This window comes from Culex quinquefasciatus, chromosome 1 (assembly GCF_015732765.1).
Source record: "Culex quinquefasciatus strain JHB chromosome 1, VPISU_Cqui_1.0_pri_paternal, whole genome shotgun sequence".
NCBI classification, from domain to species: domain Eukaryota; kingdom Metazoa; phylum Arthropoda; class Insecta; order Diptera; family Culicidae; genus Culex; species Culex quinquefasciatus.
The window spans coordinates 90,570,314-90,594,930 of NC_051861.1; the positions used below are offsets into that span (position 1 = coordinate 90,570,314).

Consider the following 24,617-nt stretch of genomic DNA (forward strand, 5'->3'; position numbering starts at 1 on the left):
TTTTACATAAAAGTCTCAATATTGACCATTGTCCTTTGTCGAATCCTTGGGAAGATACAGCGGTTTTAGAAATAAAAATGTTGAAAAAACAAGTTTTTTTGTGGTTTTTGGCAATTCTATATGACAGACTTGGTTTTTCCGATTTCCCATAAGGTTGCCTTTGACAGTATTTCAATTGGATGTAAGGGCTTACAGATAGAAACTTAATTGCATTGCTTATAACTGAAAATAGAATATTTTTTTCAGTGTGGTAGAAACCTGGACAGTTAATTTGCTTACGTAAATATAAAAACGATATAAATCAAAAAGCTGTCGAAAGCAAAATTATGGAAAATTGTACGAGCTTTCCGGTAAAAATATTTACGAGACTGATAAACTAAGTCTGTCATGTAGAAATTGCCAAAAATCACCAAAAAACTCGTTTTTTCAACATTTTTTTTAAACCGCTGTATCTTCCCAAGGATTGGACAGATGACAATGGTAAATATGGAGACTTGTATGTAAAATTGTCTGGAAAATCGATCCCCACTACTGATTTTAAAAATTTTGACGTTTAGACCACTTTTCAAAAAAAAAAACAGTATAAATAAATGATTTTTGTTTTTTTTAGGAGACACATACCATCCTGCATTTTTCGTCAGTCTTTTGGTTACATTTTAGGCTATTTCCTCAAAAATTTTGAACGAAAAAAATCGTGACATCATCTTTAAATTAAAGTTTTAGACTTAAAAATCAAAAAATCTCATAGATGTGGCGTGTATTTTTATTTCAGTGTATTTTTTTTTCAGAAAGCCCGTCCAATTTCCTACAAGTTTGTCTTTGACCACTTTTTGATACAACGCAACGGCTTCGAGATACAGTAATTTTTAAATTACAAAATACAAAAATATTTAAATACCTTACGCCCTCTTCAAATGTTATTTTCAAGTACTATTGGCTCCATATACACAAAAATGGCTTATATAGGACTAGGATAACATGTCTACAAAGTTTCATTGAAATCGGAGAGGTTTGGGTACAAAAGTACCAGAAAAATTCCTGATTTGAGCTGGAATTGCTCTATTAGCAATTTTTTTCATTAGATTATTTTTATTATGTGATTTTCGGTACTGGGACCAGGTAAGTACCGAGTCGGCTTTTGTTACATTTGATAAATATTGCAAACGGGTTTTTGGAAATTTAATCAATAAACACTCTTTATTTACGATGCTTTGGGTCATTGGAGTAATGCAATTGAATATTTGATTGAAAATTTTGTAATGCTTTTAATGATAATATTGAATAAAAAAAGTGAGTTCATTAACATTTATCTTTTTTTTCTCAACATAAATAATTAGAAGATTTACAAAATATATATATACACCATGCGGGCACCCATCCCCGTCGTGGTTAGTTTCTATACAAAAGAAATTTTTGTATGGAGCGTAAACAACCACCAAACACCACCCACCAGCCCCCCCCCCCCCTAAAGTGTCCTCGTGGTTTATGGATGGTCCCTAACTACTTTTAATTATTCCAATTATAATTAATTACTAAATAATCAATGAATTTCTGAATTACAAGCTTAAAACCAAAGTAACTATTAATCATTTGCCAGCCTTTCTAAAATCCTTTGCATAAAATTTTCCTTGAAATATTCGGGAACATGTTAGAATTTTGAGACAGTACTTGTTAAAGTTGCCTGAACAGTGAACTGAACTAAATAGTGATCTTGTGACTTTCAAGACATGGAGGTATTCTTGATCTGGAGACTTTCTAGAATTTGACATTATAAATACTTTGAGACATTCAAGGCCTGATAGCTTCAAAAACTTAAGACTTTTAAGATTGAAGTTCTTCTGAACTGGAAACTTGCTAGATCTACTGACTTTGATATTTTGGAGACAATCACCACATTCAGACCTTCGTGCCTTGAAACTTAACTTTAAAGATCTCCATACCAAATCCCACCCACCCGACGGTCCCCGTAATTACAGATATCAGTCACGGAGCAAAGTAGATCCAAACCCCTGTCAGAATGCAATTTTTCTTCGGGAAAACCCGGGCCGGATCTTCCGTCGTCGGTCCGTGGCGTTGATGCACGTCGCCCAGACCTAACTCTGTGTGTGTGTGTGGTTTGTGGGGATGACCTAAATTCACGCTTCCGTTCAAATCTGGATTTTCCTCGACATTGCCAGAGGGGCCACCAACCAACCGAACGACCCAACAGTAGCACTTTAGCGATGATGGGAGTGTTGATTCGTTCGCATTTAGTATATTTACTATTTGTTGTAGGTTCGTCGGTTGGTTGGTATATATTGGGGCGGTTTTGTTCGTGTGTTGCCTATTTACAGGGGGAGGGAGGTTTCGTCGCCTCCACCCCGAGGGAAGGGAAAAGGTATTATGGAGCCTCATATCCAGTAATAGCAGCAACAGTGCGGCCTATGCCCCAGGATGGAAGCAGACAGTTGGGCTTCCTGTGGTGAATGACCTCTTTGTTCCACCCGGGCTGAACTCTGGCGGGGATTAGGGGTGGCCAGGTGGAAAGTTTGTAGAGTTTCCGCAGAGGGACTTGATTCTTTGAGAAATTACACAAATGCCTCAAAATCATATAACCTTCTGAATTTGTGAAAATATGTTTTTCCTATTTTAAGTCTACTGCCAAAAAAGCCATCTAGATCATCCCTAGCCAGCAAATCAACCATCAGCAACTAGCAGAAACCATCGAGAGAGGGTGGCTCTGCGATCTACGAATCCCCGGCAACAACATTTCATTGCAGACAATAACTGCAAAGAAACATGGGAAAAAATTCCTTTCAGATTGCTCAAATCACAGAAATTTCCTAAGGGGGGGGGATCTCCCCTTCGTTGCACTTAGGAAATACGAGCAAAAAAAGTTTCAACCAAATTTATCTTCCTGTAAGCGGGGAGGGGAGAGCAAAGAAAGAAAGTAAGGTAAATAGAGCTGTATTGTAAAATTTTTTAAGCCTGAAATTGAATTGGGCTCTCCCACCTCCTTTGCACGGCGGTTGAAATTGGGATTTCCCTGTTGAAGAAAAGCCCTTCGGCAAAGTGGGATCATCCACGGATAATGGAGGTAAACACAGACAAGTCTCGAGACGAGACAGAACTTACTTTATTGGATGCTGAAGAGAGTGAGGCTTTCGCTGAAAATCAATATTCATTCCAACTAACAATTGTTGCGACGAAGGAAGAAAACGCCAACATCTTGATAATACCAACATGATGAAAGTGACGTTGCGGTTGATGAACGCTGAAATGAGACTGATTACTTGCGGAGCACGGAAGCAAAAAAAAGGTTCGTGTCCAGACTTCTAAAAATAGCCACAAGTGTAAAATGGGCTCGCATGACCGAACTCTATTCCACGTGAGCAACAGCCGGTAGAGTCACACGGAAATGCAAAGCTGCTCCAGAGAGGACAAAGGGAGGAAAGCAGGTTATCAATAATTTAAAATGACTCCCAACGGGGAGTCAGGCCTTGTGTCTGGGGAAGTTTTACCCCCACATTATCCGCACGGAAACAATGTCTTGTGATGGTGTGGACCCAAAAAATTAGAACATTAGTAAAGGGCTGCAAGCACCCTTTTTATATGCTCTTATCGAGGAAGGTTTGATGAACCTTTAAGTGCCAAATACACAGCAAAAAAAAGTTGAATTTTGGATTGTTGAAAATTTGGTAGTTTGAATATTACACCCAGAACTGGGCATCGGCATACGAGAGGATAAAGAGCACGATTCGGTAGTAAAATGGTACTGTGTGCGGACGGAGAGGATAAATCCCGAAATTACCGAGAGAGTACTTTACTCATGGTTCATTTTCCAAAAAAAGTTCATCTACCAAAAAAAAGTACCGGTACCGAGACTCGAACCCAAGACCTTCGGCATATTGAACCGTGCCTTTGCCGTACGGGCCACCATGGTTCGGTGACTAAGTGGTGGTCGTTTGTCCATATAAGCCACTCAATAGGATGAACTGTTCCAATGAACGAATGAACACGCGAGAGGACTATACTCTCGCAATATAGCACTTTCCTCACGTTTCTTTTCGTGAGGACTATCCCCTCGTTCTTTAACTTTGGGTGTACCTCTTATTTGAGTAATATTACCTAAAAAATGTTTAAAAAAGTGAACTTGATGAATATTCACCAGAAACTGACGAAAATTCATCATTACACATTTTTTAACACAAAATCTGTCACCATTTCCTGATGAATTAACCATAATTTTTTTTCTGTATAGTATAAATTATGAGCTTTTTTTCTATTAATTACTAAAAATACTAAACCTTTAAATAAGTGCTCAAATACACAGAAAAAAATCAATTCTCGAAACCGTGAAGTCAGTTCACGATTGAGAGAACCACGAAGGAATATATTCACGTTTATGGTGCAAATGCTCACTCATGAATAAATTCCTTCGTGGATCTCACATTCGTGAACTTAATTCACGATTACGGGAATTGATTTTTTTCTGTGTAAGGGGATCAAATAGAATTAAAACTTTTTTTTTGTGAAAACTTTGAGGTTTTTAAAAGTTGTACCATAGAAAACAGATGGCTTGTGTAACAATATTAAGTTTAAAAAATTGTGAAATTTCTAATTTTTCCTGTCATACTCGGATGATGAAATGGCCTACTTTTCTTGACCAAAAATAACATAATCGAAAAGTAGCCTTGCAAGGTCTCAAAAGTTCTACTTCTACAAATGAGTGCAATAAAGTTGAATTGACACTTGTTTTTTAAAGTAATTATTTGAATAACCTTTTATTTAAACAGTAAAACAATAAAAATTTGACTCAAAATCATAATCGACCCTTTGATTTTTCCTAACTCGGTGAACCTTGTTGGATGTAAAAAATCTTATTTTTGCAACTAGTTTCATAAACAATAAATAAATGAATTTTAAATTAAACAACACAAAGCGATCTACATAAACTATTCTTAGGCTGGAAAAAGATACCAAACTGTCACACGTAGACATCTAGAATCTCAATGGCCTCAGTGGTATGATTGGCAGTGCGTCTCAGTACTAATGAGGAGGTGGCAGGTTCAAGTCCCGCCTGGATACCGGTGATTTTGTTTTTTGTTTCGTGGATCATTTGTATACCAACTGTCGTCATTTCTTTCGAATGTCGTTCCTAAGATTAAAATTGAACATTTGTTGAACATCACAAGCTTCGTTTACTTAAAAAAACCTGTATTTAAATATTGACTTATTTCCCATTTTAAGGTGAGCCGTCTTTCATTTTCAAGGAAAATTGATCATCACTTTTAAATGCCTTCTGCTCCAAAATGAATCAGCATATGGGTCATTCCTGGTCAACTGAGTACACTTTTGGACTCGACCTTCACCGATTTAGACCAAAATTGGAGGGAACGTTAATTTATTGACAGTTAACAGAAATCCCAAGTTTGGTGCTGATTGGACCATCCCTCTATTTTTGGCACCGCCCATTTTTTTACGATTTTCTGAAAAAGTTTTTGTTCTTTTAATCATAACTTTGTAAATATTTGAGCAAAAGACTTTCTGTAGGTTGCATTTTATATAAAATTGTACAAGGAATTCGATAAAAATTTAATTTTAACCCTTAAATGCCCACTTATATTATATTTAAACGTTTAAAATATTAAAATTCAGTTTTGATCAGTTGCTTATATTTTTATTTCTTTTCTTTTATCACCATCGTGTTCCCCAGACCATTTTACATAATAATCAATATAGACCTCAAACTAAAATGAACTATTGGCGAGATACAGCGATTTCACTGAAAAATGTTTGATTTTGCGTTCAACTTTTAAAATCTGAAATTAGACAGAAAGGCGGTTACGACTAAGGCCGAATTTAAAATTAGAAATTGCAATGCAACTTTTATTTCAAGCGCTTAAAAAACTATTTCTCAAATATAACGAATAAATAAGTTCCAAAAAATATGAATCTTGATACTAATACGACTTTAAAATGCCTTGAACAGATCAGAAAAATTGTATTCTAAGATGCTAGCTAACGAGATATATTAAAATGTATTTTGTAATGAAACAGGCTGAACACTAAATTGATAACTTGAAACATGGCAAAATAAGGTTATTCGTAAACAATTAAGGTGACGACTTGCATCATTGACATGAGTTTTCGTTCGATGATATTAATTTCGCTTCAATGAAAATATTTTACCAAAATTATGATACTTTTTGGAAACGATTTCCAATTACTTGTAATGTTATCAAAATCTTTATTATTATTGTCAACCAGGATTGATTGCTTCACAAAATTATACAAATTTTGAGACATATTTGTGAACTAAAATTCCTTCGGCATCTTCAAGAAGGGTACAAGTAGCATATGGGTCTGCACTACCATAATTTGCTGTCAATCAGAATTTGGTATTGGGGAAATTGCTACCAAATTTGTCTGTGTAAACATCCAAATTGCAAAATATGTATTATTGGTATTATTGATTTTAAGCAATTTCTTAAAGATCGAAGCAAAGCAAGTTTTGAGCGACTTAACGAAATCGGTCTCTCTGAACCATACTCTGTACTACCCGATTGGAGTAAAGGGAGTGCAAAGAGAGATTGTTCAGTAGCGAATGATGTGGAAGTGACAAAAGGTAGGAATACCCGAAACACCCAAAGATTTATTGACATGATGAGATGTCAATGATGAATTATCACTGATCATAATTAAAAAGGCAAAAAATGCGATTTGTGTTCGTTAACTCGATACAGTACAAATCAACTGCTCAATTGCAAACAACATTAGTCACTCGCATTGTTGAGAATTCTTATTATACATTTACGTTTCTGTTATTAGATTAACGCACTGTTAATTAGGTGCAAACTTTGTGCATTCATCGGGTTAATGATGTTATCTATTTTCAGGGTGACTTTAACTATAAAAACATGATTGAATTGTCACAACTTATTTGTGATGTGAAATTAATAAATAGTTAAAATAAATTGCTCTGTTAGTCTTCAAAGGTTTTGAATTTATTTTTAAGGAAATAAAAAACTACATATTTTCGAAATTAAATTAAATAGAATAAAAATATTAGAATTGTTTCTAATCTAATTTAATCTAATCTAACCCTATCGCAGCCAGTCTTTCGAGGGCATCCTGGAAAATGCCTTAGGTTGATTAACGCCTAGCACTCTTCTTGTCATTATTAACATTTGCAGTGCCCCAATGCAATAAATTGCTTTGAAACATCACAAGCGTTAAAGCGGCCAGGCCAGCTGCGTAAAGTTAACCGCAAAGATGATTCGTTGAATTGGATTGAGTTTGAACACGAATGTTCAAACAGCAATACAGTTCTGAATCTACAGGGGAGGAAGAAACGTGGAGATCCCCCGCTCACGTTCCTGTTTGTTTAGGCAATTAATCGTTGGGAGCACCATGCTAAGAAGTTTTGGTGCTCAGGGACCCTCAGGGATGGGACATTGTATTTCCACAAATGCCCAGGACATTATATTCCGTGGTTATAGCGCCACAACTCGCTTCCTGTGAAAAGAAAACATATGATAATTTAAATCAAATAATGACATAGAACTTATAATCCCACTGCCCCAAATTCTAAATCTCGTTTTCCCAGTGTAATTTATAATAAAAACTTAATTATCAGCTCACCTTTTGATGCACACTCTCACCTCCACTAGCAGGGAACGGACCTGAAACTGCAAATGTTGCTTCATCAACATCAACTCACCAAAGTCGGTTGTCACGAGGATATCGTTGAGAGAGCAGCACACACTAAGTTGTCATTTTCGTCGATGAAGAAACGATCATCTCGAAGGAGGCTGCCTCACTTCATGTGGACAAAACTCCACACAAACCCATCACTCCAAATTCAGCCGCACAGTTCGACCTGATCCCGCGCCGGACGAGTCCCCGGCAGCAACAATGGAGTACCCGACGCGATTGGTATTAAGCAATGTATTCGAATAAAAATATGAGAATTGTTTTTAAAACAACTGACAAACATGTCTGTACTGTATATTTTTTTTTTCAAAATATTTTCCGGGTAAATTGTGTAGCGACCATAACTCTGGCTTTAGAAAATTTGGTGAATCCGACTACGACTCCAGCTTCAACAACAGCTACCATACAAAGTTTTGGATATTGCCAACATAAAACTGTTAAATTTAGCTAAACTATCAGACCTAACCCGCCCACTTGAGGGTTCAAAACTGCCAACCAGACAGTCACGCGACCGTCTTTTTTTCTCGACCCATCCTTTTTATCGACTCAACCCGCTGAAGTTTCCCTTTTCCTTTTTGTTTTGTAAGAGTGTGTGTGTGTGCGCCCCACAATTGTTGCTTCCTTGTTTTGTTTTTGTGTTAAAAATCTCGCCTCATCCCTCTCTTTGCAATCGGGCTTGAAACATGCAACTTTTCATGTTTTTATTACTCTTGCCTTCTCTTTCGTTCTGTCTCTTTTTTCCCCCTCACTTTTCACTACTAAAATTTCTTTGTCTATGTTTTTTTATCCCCACTCAGCACACACTTTTAGCGCCACGAACTACCGAAGGAAAAAACACAATAATATGAAAAACAGAGTGAAAAACAACAATCTACCAACAGTTTATCCATCATCAAATTGGTATTACGTGCCCCATCAACGTTCACTTTCCTTCCGCCTTGGGGCGGGGGTCTTGAAATTCTCTTTGAAATTTTAGCTTGATTAAAAACTAAAAACTAAAAACTAAAAACTAAAAACTAAAAACTAAAAACTAAAAACTAAAAACTAAAAACTAAAAACTAAAAACTAAAAACTAAAAACTAAAAACTAAAAACTAAAAACTAAAAACTAAAAACTAAAAACTAAAAACTAAAAACTAAAAACTAAAAACTAAAAACTAAAAACTAAAAACTAAAAACTAAAAACTAAAAACTAAAAACTAAAACTAAAAACTAAAACTAAAACTAAAACTAAAAACTAAAAACTAAAAACTAAAACTAAAAACTAAAAACTAAAACTAAAACTAAAAACTAAAAACTAAAACTAAAAACTAAAACTAAAACTAAAAACTAAAAACTAAAAACTAAAAACTAAAACTAAAACTAAAACTAAAAACTAAAACTAAAAACTAAAACTAAAACTAAAAACTAAAAACTAAAAACTAAAAACTAAAACTAAAAACTAAAAACTAAAACTAAAAACTAAAAACTAAAAACTAAAAACTAAAACTAAAAACTAAAAACTAAAAACTAAAAACTAAAAACTAAAACTAAAACTAAAAACTAAAACTAAAAAAAACTAAAAACTAAAAACTAAAACTAAACTAAAACTAAAAACTAAAAACTAAAAACTAAAAACTAAAACTAAAAACTAAAAACTAAAAACTAAAACTAAAAACTAAAAACTAAAAACTAAAACTAAAAACTAAAAACTAAAAACTAAAACTAAAACTAAAAACTAAAACTAAAACTAAAAACTAAAAACTAAAACTAAAACTAAAACTAAAACTAAAAACTAAAAACTAAAACTAAAACTAAAACTAAAAACTAAAAACTAACGAAAAATCGTAACTAAAAATTACAAGTTAATTTCTTTTCACAGAGAATTTTACAGCAACTTCAATGTCCTTAGGGACTATCACTTTTAAATTTTTCTTCCTAGAACTGGAAGGGGACATCCCTGCTTCCGCTCACCTACCCCACAACACCAACAAATCCATCACATCATACACAACAAACCCCAAGAAAGGAGTCACTTATCAGCAGGGTGTGTGCTGCACTGTATTGTACCTCGGAAGCTCCGGTGTCGTCAGCCCGGCTCCGTCCGTGTGTGAGTTGTTGTTTGAAGATGAAATGTTTACAAATGGGTAGCTCTTTTGGTCGAACGTGCGCCTGCAAGGTAGGCTGCCCGCCGTACAAACATCAACGGCGACGTAACCCCTCGCCGGAAATTGAGGAAATGTTTGCATATTTTTTTAGGGAGGTGAAAAGGTGGAAGGAGGAAATGAATTGCTTTTATGGGTTGGATTTTTGATAAAAGAATCATTCAAATCTTTAAAAATTGATATCAAATGGATTTGTAATTTATAACTTTTATTTTCCTTCATACAATAAAAAGCCCCACTTCAAAATGTAGTGCGTTCTTCAATTACAGAAAGAGTGTAGTAAAATTATATGGTTCGAATGTGGTTTAGAAACGCTTCAGGGAGAGGCGTGTCAAATGTGGTTTAGCTGTCGTCAGGTTGGCTAAACTCTGGGTCCTCGGAACCACCTGTCACGCAATCCTATAACTGTGCTACAAACTGTCATCGTTCGTCTGAGCAATAGAGCTTCTGTTTTAGTTCCTCATCGACTCAAGTGTCGGTAAGAGAGAAAGAGAGCGAGAGATTGTAAGAATAATTCTAGGGTTGCCACTTGCAGCACGTAAAACCTGTACTGTACCATTGTGGATCTCTGGACTTGGCACACCACTTCTCTCCGACCCACCCCTAGTCACAGGTTTTCCAGCCAAACAACAACAAAACAGTCGATGACGACGAGGCTGGCCACCCCTCGTCTCGTGCACCAGTTCGGCAGAAGCAATTCTATAATCGTCATTGCACAGTGATGATAGGGGGAAGTTGGGGTGCCTTGAGCAAAATAAATGTCAAGTTTTCATTTCACAAAGTTCAGTGAAAATTTGATTTTCTCAAAAATTGTAAAGTTTTTGATACATCAACTAGGGAAGAGTTGTTGCAAATGGTAAAAGGCAACTACAGTCGTGCCTCGGTTTAGCACCGCATATGGGGGATGCAAAACCGAGGCGTGCATAACCGAGGCACAGAGCTTATGGGATTTTGGCTATAGGGAGACATTGGCTTTAATCGTACGAAAAATCATGCAAACATCAGAAAATTATAGTGTTTTGGAATCGGGATGCTATCAGCTATCCATTAAAATTATTATTTCATGAAAGTTTTCACAAAAATACTTAATTTTCGTGTATTTCGAAAATGCATATTTTTTCTCTAAAGTAACCAAAAATTTATTGTTATTGCAATATGGGTATCAAATGATTGGGTTTTTTTTCATACATTTTGGATGTAACAATAACATTTTTAGAAAATACTCAAAATTTTCACAAAACTACGCATTTTCGAAAAAAATACTCCAAATTTCAATTTTTACAATATGGGTATCAAACGATCGGGTTTTCTTTCATACATTTCGAATGTAATAAGAACATTTTTAGAAAATACTCCAAATTTTCACAAAACTACGTATTTTCAAAAAAATACTCAAAATTTCAATTTTTACAATATGGGTATCAAACGATCGGGATTTTTTCATACATTTCGAATGTAATAACAACATTTTTAGAAAATACTCAACATTTTCATAAAACTACGTATTTTCGAAAAAATACTCAAAATTTAAATTTTTACAATACGGGTATCAAACGATCGGGATTTTTTCATAAATTTCAAATTTAATAACATCATTTTTAGAAAATACTCATTATTTTCACAAAACTACGATTTTTTGAAAAAAGTACTCAAAATTTCCGTTTGTACTATGTGCATATCAAGCGATCGGAATTTTTTCATACATTTCGAAAGTTATTAAAAAATTAAAATACTCACAAAACTACGTAGTTTTGAAAAAAAAAACTGAAAATTTCTGTTTTTCACAAGAGGTATCAAATATTCGGGATTTTTTTATACATTTCAAAAGTTATTACACAAATTTGTGGAAATACCCAAATTTTCACAAAACTACGTTTTTTCGAAAAAATACCCCAAATTTCAGTTTTTTACAATATGAGTATCACATGGTTGAGATTTTTTCATTTATTGTTTCTTTGTATCGTCATGTGTCCTTGAGCTTCTAGATATCTCAAACTACCGTAGTGCTACGTGTGACAGTTTGGTATCTATTCCAGCCTGAAAACAGTATATTTAGATCGATTTGTGTTCATTTGGTATTGTGATCATCGTCTTCTCCTTCTGGCGAAATCCGCTGAGCAGGAAGATTGAGACTATGCTTCAATTTAATTTAATAGGTCATTTTGTAAAAACGGAAATTTTGAGTATTTTTTTAGAAAATACGTAGTTTTGTGAAAATTTTGAGTATTTTTGAAAAAATATTGTTATTACATTCGAAATGTATGAAAAAATCCCGATCGTTTGATACCCATATTTTAAAAATTGAAATTTTGAGTATTTTTTTCCGAAAAAAACGTAGTTTTGTGAAAATTATGAGTATTTTCAAAAAATGTTGTTATTACACTCAAAATGTATGAAAAAATCTTGATCGTTTGATACCCACAATGTAAAAACGGGAATTTTGAGTTCTTTTTTTCAAAAAAATCGTAGTTTTGTGAAAATTTTGAGAATTTTCTAAAATTATTGTTATAACATTCGAAATGTATGACAAAATCCCGATCGTTTGATACCCATATTTTAAAAATTGAAATTTTGTGTATTTTTTTCAAAATTACGTAGTTTTGTGAAAATTTTGAGTATTTTCGAAAAAAAATATTGTTATTACATTCGAAATGTATGAAAAAATCCCGATCGTTTGATACCCACATTGTAAAAACGGAAATTTTGAGTACTTTTTTCAAAAATTCGTTGTTTTGTGAAAATTTTGGTATTTTCTAAAATTGGTGATATTACATTCGAAATGTATGAAATAATCCCGATCGTTTGACACCCATATTGTATAAATTTAAATTTTGAGTATTTTTCGAAAATACGTAGTTTTGTTAAAATTATGAGTATTTCCTAAAACTGTTGTTATTACATTTGAAATGTATGAAAAATCCCGATCGTTTGATACCCGTATTGTACAAATTGAAATTTTGAGTATTTTTTCGAAAATACGTAGTTTTGTGAAAATTTTGAGTATTTTCAAAAAATGTTATTGTTACATCCAAAATGTTTGAAAAAAACCTGATCATTTGGTACATATATTGCAATAACAATATATTTTTGGTTTCTTTAGAGAAAAAAATATGCATTTTCAAAATACAGGAAAAATACGTATTTTTGTGAAAATTTTCTTGAAATAAAAATTTTAATGGATAGCTGACATCATCCCGATTCCAAAACATTATAATTTTCTGATGTTTGCATGTTTATTTATAGAATTATAGCCAATGTCTCCCATATAGCCAAAATCCCATAAGCTCTGTGCTTCAGCTAACCGAGGCAGCTGAACGGTGCAAAACCGGGGCAGTGCAAAACCGAGGCATGGCTGTAGATCAATTACGGATCAAACTCCTGAATAAGTCCCAATATATTTGGTAATTTGTTCCTTGATTTTTGTTGCTTGCTATTTTTGTGTGGCTTCCTAACTTATCACTGATTTTCCAACTAAAACAAAAAAAAATCAAAGATGCACCCCACGTCACCCTAGACCATTAGGAACCCCGGCGAGTATTTCATTCATCATTATTCTCCAGCCCAAGTTGCCTGCAATGTTCTAACCGCACTGGAAGCAAAACATTCAGTTGCCGCTGGAACCTGGCCCGGAACGGGTCCCCTCTCGTCGGATGTAGGCGCGCGCGGGTGTTTGAATCTGTTTTTGGGTAGCACTAGCAACTTCAGCAGCAGCAGCAGCAGGTTGCGGTGACGGTTTCGAGTTTCTTCGAGTTTGGGATTTGTGGAGTGTACGATTCGATTGCTGTTGGTGAACGTGTGAAGTTTGGAGACTTTGAAAACTTAAATGACTGTTCAGTGTAGAGATTGTAGAATTGATTTCGGAACCAAATCATGACAATTCAAAGTGTTCAGAAGTTGTCAATCGCCTGATCCGGTGTCGTTCCAAGTGGATTAGATATTGTGTAATGGTTTAGCTTGGTTGAAGGGTAGCCTCGCCTAGTGGTGCATTACGGACCAGTTTGTGACGTCCCGCGACAATTACCCGCCTCTCAGCTTCTCGACGTCGTGTTATAATTAGAGTGATTGTGCTGAAATAACCCGTTTCAAAGAGTGAAGAAAAAAACTCGAAAGGGGACACAACTCGACTCCCACAATAACTCCAACCCGACTTGGTGTGCATTTCCAGTGACACCCAGAACTTGGGCCCCAAACTTCGTCGTTGGAAGCGGTACAAGTGTGTTCCAGAGCGGATTATTGGATCGGAAAATGGGTAGGAATTGAGTTTCATGAGCAGTGCTAAGTCGTTGTCTTAGTTTTGGCTTTTGGCCAACTTTCGAGAGTTGTGGGAGGGCGATGGGGGCAGAACCTATTTTTAAGAAGCAGCAGCTATCAACAGTCGCCCCCCGGCAGTTGTGTGACTTCAAAAGTCGGTGATTTTTATCGTATTAACGTTTTGACAGGTTTAGGAGGGGGGGGGGGGGGAACTTTGTCACTTTGAAAACTGGTGCCAACGAAAACCGGCCTAGCGCGAAGATGCAATCAAGATCGACGGGAATCGTCTCAAGTCTAGACACAAAGCATAGCCAAGTGGATGCTACAAATTACGAAAACAGAGGAAAAGTCAAAAGATGAAAAGTAAGAGTTTTCCCGTGTTTTTTTTTTGTACGCGCGATGGTTGGGGGAGGGCCAGAGTCGGACTTTTTATGGTTCGTTTTCTTTTGGCACCTGTTTTATGAAGGTGGTGGTAGAGGGGTCCTGTATTTGGAATGGAAAATGAGTCTAGAAGGGAATGCTTAATGGTAAAGCTGTGTGGCGTGTAAAAAGGGCATTGTTTAGTAGATTGGATTAACCTGTTATGCATGCTCCTGAGTTTGCAGCAGGAAGAATTTTGAAACTTCCACTTTTGAGTCAACATACTTTCATGGAACATTTTTCCTAAACATTTTATTCGGAAATTTCAAACTATTAAAACTGTTGTTTAGCTTTAGTTGATAATATTTCCAAATGTTGATTTCGACTGGCTACGGTTGTTGACGAGTTAGGTTGGTAAAAGTTCTAATAAAAACTAACTTAATCCACCTATGTGGTTGATGCCTTCCTCACTTGTTACCAACAATGGGTAATATGAGTGGTTTGGACACATATTTCAGCTATTTTTTTAGGTCCAGAAAAATAAGTACACAGATATAACTTAAGTTGTCATAACTCGAGACAGGGTTGCCAGATCTTCAATTATGTGGACTCGTTGGAAAGTTCTTTCGATTACCTAACCAATGATGGGTCGGATGATTGATCCGGACATCGTTTACATGCATTTAAGTGAGATCCGGCTTCACAAAAGTACATAAATATCACTTAAGTGGTCATAACTCGAGACAGGGTTGCCAGATCATCGATGTTGCGGACTCGTTGGAAAAGTCTCTTGATTACCTAACCAACCATGGGTCGGATGATGGATCCGGACATCGTTTACATGCATTTAAGTGAGATCCGGCTTCAAAAAAGTACATAAATATCACTTAAGTGGTCATAACTCGAGACAGGGTTGCCAGATCTTCAATTATGTGGACTCGTTCGAAAGGTCTCTCGATTATCTAACCAACGATGGGTCGGATGATGGATCCGGACATCGTTTACATGCATTTAAGTGAGATCCGGCTTCAAAAAAGTACATAAATATCACTTAGGTGGTCATAACTCGAGACAGGGTTGCCAGATCTTCGATATTGTGGACTTGTTGGAAAAGTCTCTTGATTACCTAACCAACGATGGGTCGGATGATGGATCCGGACATCGTTTACATGCATTTAAGTGAGATCCGGCTTCAAAAAGTACTTAAATATCACTTAAGTGGTCATAACTCGAGACAGGGTTGCCAGATCTTCAATTATGTGGACTCGTTCGAAAGGTCTCTCAATTATCTAACCAACGATGGGTCGGATGATGGATCCGGACATCGTTTACATGCATTTAAGTGAGATCCGGCTTAAAAAAGTACATAAATATGAATTAAGTGGTCATAACTCGAGACAGGGTTGCCAGATCTTCGATGTTGTGGACTTGTTGGAAAGGTCTTTTGATTACCTAACCAGCGATGAGTCAGATGATGGTTCCGGACATCGTTTACATACATTTAAGTGAGATCCGGCTTCAAAAAAGTACATACATATCACTTAAGTGGTCATAACTCGAGACAGGGTTGCCAGATCTTCAATTATGTGGACTCGTTCGAAATGTCTCTCGATTATCTAACCAACGATGGGTCGGATGATGGATCCGGACATCGTTTACATACATTTAAGTGAGATCCGGCTTCAAAAAAGTACATACATATCACTTAAGTGGTCATAACTCGAGACAGGGTTGCCAGATCATCGATGTTGCGGACTCGTTGGAAAAGTCTCTTGATTACCTAACCAACCATGGGTCGGATGATGAATCCGGACATCGTTTAAATGCATTTAAGTGAGATCCGGCTTCAAAAAAGTACATAAATATCACTTAAGTGGTCATAATTCGAGACAGGGTTGCCAGATCTTCAATTATGTGGACTCGTTCGAAATGTCTCTCGATTATCTAACCAACGATGGGTCGGATGATGGATCCGGACATCGTTTACATACATTTAAGTGAGATCCGGCTTCAAAAAAGTACATACATATCACTTAAGTGGTCATAACTCGAGACAGGGTTGCCAGATCATCGATGTTGCGGACTCGTTGGAAAAGTCTCTTGATTACCTAACCAACCATGGGTCGGATGATGAATCCGGACATCGTTTAAATGCATTTAAGTGAGATCCGGCTTCAAAAAAGTACATAAATATCACTTAAGTGGTCATAACTCGAGACAGGGTTGCCAGATCTTCAATTATGTGGACTCGTTCGAAAGGTCTCTCGATTATCTAACCAACGATGGGTCGGATGATGGATCCGGACATCGTTTACATGCATTTAAGTGAGATCCGGCTTCAAAAAAGTACATAAATATCACTTAGGTGGTCATAACTCGAGACAGGGTTGCCAGATCTTCGATATTGTGGACTCGTTGGAAAAGTCTCTTGATTACCTAACCAACGATGGGTCGGATGATGGATCCGGACATCGTTTACATGCATTTAAGTGAGATCCGGCTTCAAAAAGTACTTAAATATCACTTAAGTGGTCATAACTCGAGACAGGGTTGCCAGATCTTCAATTATGTGGACTCGTTGGAAAGATCTCTCAATTATCTAACCAACGATGGGTCGGCTGATGGATCCGGACATCGTTTACATGCATTTAAGTGAGATCCGGCTTCAAAAAGTACTTAAATATCACTTAAGTGGTCATAACTCGAGACAGGGTTGCCAGATCTTCAATTATGTGGACTCGTTGGAAAGATCTCTCAATTATCTAACCAACGATGGGTCGGATGATGGATCCGGACATCGTTTACATGCATTTAAGTGAGATCCGGCTTAAAAAAGTACATAAATATGAATTAAGTGGTCATAACTCGAGACAGGGTTGCCAGATCTTCGATGTTGTGGACTTGTTGGAAAGGTCTTTTGATTACCTAACCAGCGATGAGTCAGATGATGGTTCCGGACATCGTTTACATACATTTAAGTGAGATCCGGCTTCAAAAAAGTACATACATATCACTTAAGTGGTCATAACTCGAGACAGGGTTGCCAGATCTTCAATTATGTGGACTCGTTCGAAAGGTCTCTCGATTATCTAACCAACGATGGGTCGGATGATGGATCCGGACATCGTTTACATACATTTAAGTGAGATCCGGCTTCAAAAAAGTACATACATATCACTTAAGTGGTCATAACTCGAGACAGGGTTGCCAGATCATCGATGTTGCGGACTCGTTGGAAAAGTCTCTTGATTACCTAACCAACCATGGGTCGGATGATGAATCCGGACATCGTTTAAATGCATTTAAGTGAGATCCGGCTTCAAAAAGTACTTAAATATCACTTAAGTGGTCATAACTCGAGACAGGGTTGCCAGATCTTCAATTATGTGGACTCGTTGGAAAGATCTCTCAATTATCTAACCAACGATGGGTCGGCTGATGGATCCGGACATCGTTTACATGCATTTAAGTGAGATCCGGCTTCAAAAAAGTACTTAAATATCACTTAAGTGGTCATAACTCGAGACAGGGTTGCCAGATCTTCAATTATGTGGACTCGTTGGAAAGATCTCTCAATTATCTAACCAACGATGGGTCGGATGATGGATCCGGACATCGTTTACATGCATTTAAGTGAGATCCGGCTTAAAAAAGTACATAAATATGAATTAAGTGGTCATAACTCGAGACAGGGTTGCCAGATCTTCGATGTTGTGGACTTGTTGGAAAGGTCTTTTGATTACCTAACCAGCGATGAGTCAGATGATGGTTCCGGACATCGTTTACATACATTTAAGTGAGATCCGGCTTCAAAAAAGTACATACATATCACTTAAGTGGTCATAACTCGAGACAGGGTTGCCAGATCATCGATGTTGCGGACTCGTTGGAAAAGTCTCTTGATTACCTAACCAACCATGGGTCGGATGATGAATCCGGACATCGTTTAAATGCATTTAAGTGAGATCCGGCTTCAAAAAGTACTTAAATATCACTTAAGTGGTCATAACTCGAGACAGGGTTGCCAGATCTTCAATTATGTGGACTCGTTGGAAAGATCTCTCAATTATCTAACCAACGATGGGTCGGATGATGGATCCGGACATCGTTTACATGCATTTAAGTGAGATCCGGCTTAAAAAAGTACATAAATATCAATTAAGTGGTCATAACTCGAGACAGGGTTGCCAGATCTTCGATGTTGTGGACTTGTTGGAAAGGTCTTTTGATTACCTAACCAACGATGGGTTGGATGATGGATCTGGACATCGTTTACATGCATATAATTGAGATCCGGATATATGTGAAAACACATTTTTATACATAACTTTTGAACTACTTATCGAAACTTCAAACAATTCAATAGCGATGTATGGGACCCTAAACCAAGTCGAATGCAACTGGTTCGATCTAAATCGGTTCAGCCAGTGCTGAGAAAACTTGGCAAGTTTTTTGAACACATACATACATACACACACACACACATACACACACACAGACATTTGTTCAGTTTTCGATTCTGAGTCGATAGGTATTTATGAAGGTGGGTCTTCGAGCTTTTAATAAAAAGTTCATTTTTAGAGCAGGATTATAGCCTTACCTCAGTGAGGAAGGCAAAAATACAAAAAATATCTTTATCAAACACACATTTTTTAAGTTCTGTCTGATTTCCATCCGTGATCCAACATATCCAAATTTTCAATTTTTATGTTTTGATAATATTCGGAAATTAGAATATGTTGGATCACTAATTGAAAACAGACAGTTTTATTCAGAGTTTTTTTTGAGAGCATATTTTTTTAAGAAAAATTAAACAAACGAATGTAAACAAGTTAAAATATATTCTGCATTGCTGCTTCCGTTATTTTGAGTGACATACATTTGAAGTAATATTTGCAACGGCCATACAATTTTCGTAATTTGGGTTTCAACGACGCAAAGCATTGTTTACACTTTATTGCAATTTAGTGATTAATAATATTTTTTTGAAAAGATAGGTAATACGTGTCCCGCCCCTGTGGATCAATCGGACCGCGCACTGGACTCGCAATCCAGAGGTGGCTGGTTTGAATCCCGTGGCGGGCGCTCTAAAAATTCTAAGTGTAAACACGCTCCATGCCGTACTCAAACACTTTGGAGACCAGGGCGGCGAAGTTTTTGTAGTTAAAAGGAAGACACTAGTGGTTGGTACTAGCAATAGTGGCCGACAGCTATAAAGTCAACCTCATTCTTCGTAATTTTAAGGGCAAAACATAATACACTTAAAATTGTGAAACAGTGGAAATCTTTTAATCCCGTATTACAGCACATTATGAAAAATAGTTTTATTTTCTTAAGTCCCGTTTTTATGAAAATTTAATATTTACACACAAAAAAGTGGTACCGTTCATGTATTACATGTGTCAAAATTGATTATTTAACATAAAGTAATTAATATTATTATACGCACAGTTAAAATCTATAGCTAAATATTTTTCAATATATTAAATTATCGAAATTGCTTTAAAAATTGATTTTGTGATTTTTTTTGTAATTCTTCTATTTACTAAAATACTGCATTATTAAAGAGCGAGTTCTGGCGCTATAACCACGGCAAATAGTGTCCAGGGCATTCGTGGAAATACAATGTCCCATCCCAGAGGGTCCCGGAGTACCAAACCTTCTTAGCATGGTGCTCCCAATGAATACAACCAAAATCTCGGAGCGTATGGTGGTGTGTCCCCACGCTTCTTCCTCCCCTGTTGATTCAGAATTGTGTTGTTGTTCGAACACTCCGTGCTCAAACTCAACCCACTTCAAACGAATCATGTCTCTGCGATACGGCTTTACGCAGTAGGCCTGGCCGCTTTAACGCTTGTGATGTTTCAATGCATTCCAATGCCATGGCGCACTACAAATGTTAATGAATGACAAGAAGAGTGCTAGGCGTAATCTAACCTAAGGCACTCTCCAGGATCCCTTCGAAAGATTGGTTGCGCTAGGGTCGGATTAGATTAGATTAGATTAGATTACTAACATACTGCATTATAAAACAATACGATTTTATTAATAGATTAAATTTTGCCAAATGTTTTTTTATAAACAAGTTTATTTAAATAAGTTACTTCAAATGAGTTATCGTCGTGCATCGCCGATAAAATAATCGTTATCGTTATCAAACCACACTATCATTATTGTAAACAACCTTGCAAATTTAAATTTTCCAAGAACTGACCAAGGTACGCAGAACAAGTCGAATCAATGAACACTTATTTAATACGAATCGGTCAACCCTCTACAGCACATTAGTTTTTGCTATGATAATTTTTATTTTTCCCTTATTAGGGAGGTTATTTTGAGCAATTCCTTTTTTTTTTGAAAACTTTACTTTTCTTGTTTTAAGTTTTTTTTTGATTTTTTTATCTTGCATGCAACTAAAAATTTTATGACAAAATGTGACGTTCTTTTCGTATGGGGGTTGGAATTAGCATGACAAAGTTTGACATAGGACGCCTAAAAGTTGTTTTTCGTATTTCCAGTAGGGTAGAGTACTGCCCACCATTGAAAAACGGCTAATATCCACTTTTGTCAAAAACGAGATATTAGCACCAGGTGGTAGAGGACGTTCCAACGCATCTTCTGGAACTTGAATTTTACTGAAATAGTGTCTAGACTTGGCTGCCGATGCGAAAAACCAAACGGCTAATATGCCACTCTTATGGGAAATTACCTTGACGGAGATTTTGTGTCAAACACTAAAACGCGTTTTTCTCGGAATACTTGATTTGGCATAATAGCCGAATTTTCAATTATGGGCAGAGTAGTCATCAATGAGACACGGGGAACAATGATAAAATGGCTCTCACAAGTCGTAGTTTCAACCAATCAGACTCATATTTGGGAGAAAAGTGTGTGTACTGGATACACTTCTGCCATTATAGTGGCTTTGGTTATGAACGCTCCCTTGAAAAGTTATTCATAAATGTTTGATTCTGGGGTGTAAAAGTAAATTATGAACAAAAATTACTTTTTCGCTCGTAGGCTGCCATTAACACCAAAACTAATATTTCTTCAAATTTCTTTCGACGTTCCATACGGATTAAGTTGGGCTACAATGTCCTTTCATTAGATTTGACAAAATTTAGAATATACCCAGAATCCAGGGCTGTCTCATTGTTCCCCACTCAATTCAGCCCATGGGTAACAATGAGACACTTTGATTTTTCTTCAATAAACTTTTCAAAATCGATGGAAATCTTTCAAAACATGAATTAAAAGTGATTTTTGGCATATTTATAGAGTTTTAACTTCACTTAACCAAAAATACAAAGTTATTTGGTATGAATATACGGATTTAACAAAATTTAAATACTTTTTAGTATAACTTTTGTTAATTAAAGTTTCATGTTGGCAAAATTGCTCTAAAATGTACAAGGCAAGTTACCTACAATGGAACAATACAAAAACATGATGTTTTACTAGAAAAATCTTGATTTTCGTAGTGTGTCTCATTGTTCCCCAGCTGTCTCATTGTTCCTGCCAAGTGCGTCTACAATGAGACAGTTGAATAACTCTGGCTGTAGATGTCGGATCGATCTCATATTTTGGTCTATGTTAGAACACATTAAAAGAAAGAAAATTCAACAAAAAGCTCATTAAAACATGCTGATGAAAAAATGAGAAAAATCTTTGAAAGTTGAAAACCGAAAGTGTCTCATTGATGACTACCCTACCCTAACTTTTTCTTTTTGCTGGCGGTTCATTTTCTTCTGAAACTCTAACAAATCAAATTAAATCTCAAACCCGTTTTATCCTTTTAATGTTAAAATATTTTTTCGATTATTTTTTATTATTATTTTCTTGTTCAGAAAATCAGTTTAAGCAACTTTGTGTTCTACGAATACCTTTACTTATCTTGTTTTATGTTTTTCTTGTTTCATTTTTAGTTATTTTATTTGGATTTATATTGTTTTTTATTTTATGTTTGTTTCTGATTGTCTTTGACTTCTCCTACCACCTTTCGATCAAGATCTAGTTTTTTCGTGTTTTGACAGCTATTTTTTTATTTTTTGCGTGTTTTTCACATTTTCTCCCATAATTATTTAAATTGTTTAAAAGTGCGTAGAGGCATAATCTGTCATAGTCAATACAGGAAATATTAGTGAAAAACTCAGCCAACGTTGATAACAGAAAAAAATACATATTATTAACCATAAAAGAAGTCAAACTTCTGTAGAGTTATAATTATTTTTTCACAGTCAAAAAATCGAAATTTCGCGGCATGTCAATCACAAAACATTGAAATTTCACGGCAATTTCACGCACTCCAAAGTTTGCATTAAAAATAAATAAAGCTATATTATTTGAGTTTAGTTAAGAACAGAAAGGTCTTTCTAAAAATGTTGGCAGTAGTTTAAGATGCAAAATAAAGCCCCCTGACACAAATTATTTCTTTAAATAAAGTTGTATTATTTTGATTTTGTGAAATTTTATAGAATATTCGGCAGTTGAAGTTATGATTCAGCTTTTTAAATTTTACTGAGATTTGAAAAAATTTTAAAAAGTATGATAAAATTTTGTCTGTTTTCCTAAACTTTAGAATTAAAGAAAATTGAGTATTTAGAAAACATAGAAAATAAAACTTCAATAATATCAGTTTTTTTTACATTTATTGATAATTTCAGACAATTTTAATGCATTGCAAAATAATTATCAAAGTTTATTTCTACATGTAATGTTTTTTAAGCTACTTGAATAAAAAACTTTATTTATAAATGAAATATTAAATTTTATGTTCTAAATTTCCTCATGTTCTATACAACATATCACGAATTTTTTAATAGGTCCTATAAACTTATGAAAGACAATATTTTATAGTACCTTTAAAAAACTCAAGATATTCACTATTCGTCGCTATTTGAATACATTTTGCAAAGATTTAAAAATAAATTAGGTTATTCTTTCTTGACATTAATTTTTGAGGGGTTAAATAGCGTTCTTCTACATTAATTTTTAGTATTCGTGAAATAAAACAAAATCGTATCGCAGAATTTTCAAATTAACAATGTCTTCAAAATTTGTTCTAAATACGTTATTCCTTTTTTTATTTGGATACTGCTTCTAAAACGCTTGTATGTAGATAAGATGAGGTAAGGAGGGAATTCCCAGCTGTCAAAATAGTTAACACGAAACCCGAATTTAATATGGAGATTTTTAGAAACTTGAAAATTTGACTATTTTCCGGGCAAATTTCACCGGATTTTTGCCTTCCTCACCTTACTGAGGAAAGGCTATAAAACCACACGAAAAATGAACTTATTAAATTGACCTCGTATCATGTTACCTTTTCAATGAGCCGTAAACATCTTAGATCTGACAACCCTATGAAAAGTTATTAGCACTGAAGTTTTTTTTCATACACTTTTTGCAGGCTTCGGTCAGCTTTCACTTGAGTGACATACAGGACTGGGTCTCTAAGATGACAGCTACCACGCGTTTAATTGAATTTAGTTTTTTGAAAAGTATTTATGTTTTAAAAGCGTATTTCGGTTCAGTTTTGCATGCTTCTCAATCCGGTGAAATTTGCTCGGAAAATGGTCAAATTTTCACTTTTCTGAAAATCTCCATATAAAATCCGACTTTCGTGCTAACTAACTATTTTGACGGCTGGAAACCCCGCATTAACTTACTAATCTACATACCTTGGTTTAGATTGGCTTGCAGCATGGAACGGACGTGTTCACGGGTGCGAGGATTCTACAACTTCCAACCCTATTTTTTCTTAAATATCAAGAGTTCTTCTTTCCAATGCTTTTTAAAGATCAAAAAATGGTTGAAAATGAATTTTGGGTAATATTTTTAGATCGAAGCCCGCCTAGAAAAAAAATGATTTTCATTGGAATTTATATTTTTTTAAGTTTTCAAAAGTAGGTATTGCCAAAACATATCTTTGTTTTCTTTTTCAATTAGTGCCATCAAAAAATAATTAAAAGACTTTGTAAAAAACGAATACCAAACTAAATCTTTAAAATTAGTATCATTCAATTCTTAGAACATTACAACAGTAACGCTGCTGTCAAATACTTGCAACATGATTTCAATTCAGACATATTTTTGACTTAAACTTCACATCTTTCTATCATTAATTATTTCAACGCTAAAAATATCTTGCGCTTAAAAAATATCAAAT

At 35.4% G+C, this 24,617-nt stretch overlaps 1 protein-coding gene across 5 annotated transcripts in view; it reads left to right on the forward strand.

Annotated features, from left to right (window-relative positions):
* LOC6052025 (proton channel OtopLc) overlaps positions 1–24,617 on the forward strand; it is a 130,404-nt gene that overhangs the window by 27,358 nt on the left and 78,429 nt on the right. For 2 of the 5 annotated variants that reach the window (XM_038249626.1, XM_038249630.1), the window contains exon 1: positions 13,445–14,087. The exons of 2 other annotated variants lie outside the window; for them this stretch is intronic. The gene's annotated coding sequence lies outside the window, so the exon portion shown is untranslated. Of the gene's footprint in view, positions 1–13,443; positions 14,088–24,617 lie in introns of those variants that run through there. One more of the 5 variants, XM_038249629.1, reaches the window with a different exon arrangement.